Consider the following 4,467-nt stretch of genomic DNA (forward strand, 5'->3'; position numbering starts at 1 on the left):
TTTTTTAGATGATTTATGCAGTGTTATATAGTGTCTTTAACGCAAAAAGTAATGGACAAATCAGAGGCCCCTAAATAAATTCTAATTATTGAGGCCCGGGGGCCATGGCCCCCTTGCCTCCCCCTTAATCCGGGCTTGCTTTTACAAAAAAAAAACATAAGAAAAGTTGCTTGGAAGTTGGAAGAGGTCCTCACACAAAGATGTTGAGATTTACGATGAAAATCGAAATTTTTTTTTGTTTACAAATGGTTGCCATTGATTAGGTACTCTGACAAATTAGGTAAACGCAAGCATCAAATCGTTGTATCAGTAAAGTTTAAAGAGTAGCACTTTCGTTTTGTACCAAATTTATTGATTAAAGATATTGAATCCAATCTGCCCCAGAAAAAAATGTCCATCTCGGTCAAATTAGTTCTCAAAGCGAGGGTACACTTACTCTGATTTGCCCGTTAACTGAGGTACACTAAAACCAAAATACCTACCCATTAGCGCTATATTTTATATTTTTTGAAGTTCTATGCTTATAAGATGGATGTTGGTTTATCGGAAGTTAATAAACTTAAAAACTACTACACAGTTTTAAAAAAAGGTGAATTTTTTTCGGTTTACAAAAAAAAAATTAATTTTATTTATTTAAATGATCATTGGTTACGGCATATCATATTAATATTATAATATTAGTAGGAATATCGCATTGGAATATAATATGTTTATACAAATATATTATACTACCAGCAAAAGAGATACGACGGAGGTTCAAAGGACTTCAGCTAAAGTACTTCTCCGAGGTATCCTGGGGCCCTTTCAATTTATAATTTTTTAAGGACTTTCTAAACCATTCAGTTTTTTATTTTTTAGTTGATTTGAAAAAAAATGTAGCTATACCTAAAATATAATACTTACTTAAGTGTTATAACTATTTATCATTTTTGTTCGTGAAGTTTATATATTTCTCCATACTTTCCTTATCCTATAGTAAGAAATTGTTTGATATATAAAAAACAGTGGATCAATCTCGAGTTACCTAATTTTACAACTTCAAATTAGTATTGTCAATGGATTAATTACTTATTTGACTGCTGCCCTCCACGGTTGAAGTGGCATAATTATATGGACCACATCAACCTTTGCCCCTAGCAAAACGGGGTTTGGCGGAATCGATGATATCTAGTTTACCCATTGAACCTGCAGGCTTACCTGGTATGTTCATAGGTAGGTACTACTTTTATTTCCTTCTCATATAGTCATATCGTTACGGACCATAGTTGGTATTTTATTATTTTAACATCTGTGATCTGTCAGTATAACTTACCAAGAAATACGTTTATTATAACATTTTTATCAAACACTATTTTGATGTACAAAGTATATAATTACCTACATTTTATCATCATCCAATAGAAAGTATATAGAATGTAGAGAAAAATGTTTAGATTACAGCTACACAACTTTTACTTTTTTAATGACATTTTGGTACCTATAACTAAATTTAGTAACAGGCTTATATTTTTTAATTTTTAATTTTTAATGGTCATTAGTCATTATGTGTATTGAATTAATTATTATAGGTAACTCATTTATTTTATTTGAATTTCATACAAAGAATATTGAGGCCCACTGATAGACAGTGTAAAAATTTAAATCAGAAGTAAAAGAAAAAATAGGTAAGTACCTATAATAATAGATATTATGATAACATAAAGTAGGTAATAGAAATAAAGAAGTACAATCACAAATGTATTATATATATTATATATATATAAAGTTTAACAACTTATCACTTTTATATTATTATTAATAATTCTTTTTTTGTACGCACTCAACTAGGTATGTATCGAGCGCGTACAAAATAAGTTTCTTTCCTACCTATCGTATTTGCTTAGGATATAGATCACCCTCAACATGACGACTACAGCCCATGATGAATAAAGATATTTTATTCTTCATGATACAGCCTAATCCGAGACTCTTTCAATATCCTAACAATGTCCTCACGTCGTAGGGAAACCTAAGTCGATCGTTGTTTCCTTATCTATCTTCTCGATGGCACCTATTGGATGCACCTGATATTATATCAAATATCACATTCCGTGTCCCAATACTCACTGCAACTATAAAGATCATTCCTACACACTCCACATCATATGGGAAAAATCACCCACTTCACCGAAAGATGCGTCTTATGAATTATAATAATTAATTAGCCTAGATTATTTTTTGTTATTTGGCCATTAATGAATTTATTAAATATGTTAAAAATTTATTTTTCACTGTATCTCCATGTAATTTTGTAAAATTGCACGCTTGGGCGTTGAATTATATAAATAAAATAAAAAAAAATTATATAACTTAAGGCTAATAATCAAAATTAAATTATTTTTTAAATTAATAATCCAAGGGAAAGAGTTATAATATCAGTACTCAGTAGGTATAGGTATTTTATTAAATATTGTTGTCCCAATTATTTAAAATGTCTTCTTGATGTTGTTTTATTCGGTCAATTCAATAGAAAATTGTTTTTAGTTGGTATACCAAGTATTAACAACATATTGTAATATATAATTTAACATAAAACCTATGTTTTTTTTTAGAAATAATACTATACATTAATATTACCTATACTCTACTCATATAGCATATAAGTACCTATGATACCTATCTACTATAAAAAGTTTGTTTAGGCTTAAAGCGTTTCACATTCATCAACTTACTATAGACATTTAATTTGTTTTAAGATAATAAAAAAAAAACTGATTAACAAAATAAACTATAGCTAAAGAAAAAAAAACTTAAGTATTTTACACTTTAAACGTACTCGACGTACCTACTCAAGGGAACTATTATGCGATAAAAATAAATTGTATTAATATTAATTACCTATAAATAATGTATATATTTATTCGATCGATATTATATTATATTAATTGATCCTATAATACGTGTTTATTTGCATACAATGTTTAATGTACAATATATAGGTAAACATAATTTCCTTTACATAAACTAACATCTATGTATACATCTCGTACAGTTTACACAACTATAAAAAAAATGTACCTATAAAATAATGATTGTACTAACAGGAAAATATAATATCTCATAACTTTTAATATAATAACTCATTGATCGTATAAGGCTTACCTATAGTGCGATTTAATGTAAATTATTGTAAAAACAGTGATATACTATTACGTAGGTAGTGTGTGTACGTGTAGACATATTGTCTTTACTATTTAGACAAGCCAAAATGAACTAATGATTAAAATTATAGATTCATATTGAAGAAATAATACGGAAAACTAGTGATGATATTAATTATTACTAAACGTTATACCATCATTATCAGCTCGTATTGAACATTACCATGACCTACTGGCTACAAGCCACCACACATGGGTGTTTTCTCCGCCTTGCAAACGTACAATTTTATATTAGATTTTTAACTATTATTTAAACATTAGAAATATTAAAGTATTTAAATATTTAAAAATATCTGTATAATTGTATCCAATAATACTAAATTTTATTGATTTTTAAATAATTATTTTTATAGCTGTATATGAATGTATTAGGTAGGTAGGTACCTACCTACTTGAATACTTTTAAAAATTATCTTCCACAAGACCGTGAAAACTAAAAACGCACAGATATAGATAATGTTCTTACTTTTAAATTTGATAATAGATAATTAATAATTCACCATAATGTTGAGCATCGAATTAGGAAATATCGTATAGGTAGACGTTTTAATACGCGAATGCAAACATACGATATTATATACCTATTTAAAGAGGCACTTGGTATTTGCGTTAAAATTATTCCATAATAATGAAATACATAAAACAAATTAGAAAATATAGGTTTATCGCGTTTTTAAATGCAATCAAATATTAAGTAATAATATAAAAGTAGTTTCAAGGACTTCTGTACAATGTATACCTACCTGTCCTACCTATAGCCACTATAGCTGGTGACTAGTATTGATAATCAGCCAAACGATTTTAGATGTTTAAAGATAAAATAATAATATTACACTTCGCAATCTTGCAAGCCCCCCATCCCTTGAAAATATCTATAATTTATTTTAATATTGAAATAGAATTAAATAAATATAAGGGATTGACTTATTAAAAAAAAAATGAAAACAAGATAATTCTGGTTAATTTGGTAATTTTTTTTTCCAGTGTGCATCACTACATGGGAGCCAAACAATTACATTGCTTACCTCTATAGTTAATTTGGTAAGGTAGTTTGATAATTTGTAGGTAGGCATATCTACTTAGTATATAATCGGTATATTAATACACTATTATAATGACCACGATGATAATTATGACATTTTAAATTCATTAATATCGTGCTAGTAACATAATATTATAGCTGTATAGTCATAATATTATACTCATATGCACAATATATTATTATAAATTTATGTATAACACGGGCCGATGCATTGGTCTTAGTTTT

Source organism: Acyrthosiphon pisum, chromosome A1 (genome assembly GCF_005508785.2).
Source record: "Acyrthosiphon pisum isolate AL4f chromosome A1, pea_aphid_22Mar2018_4r6ur, whole genome shotgun sequence".
In the NCBI taxonomy this organism is placed as follows: Eukaryota; Metazoa; Arthropoda; class Insecta; order Hemiptera; family Aphididae; genus Acyrthosiphon; species Acyrthosiphon pisum.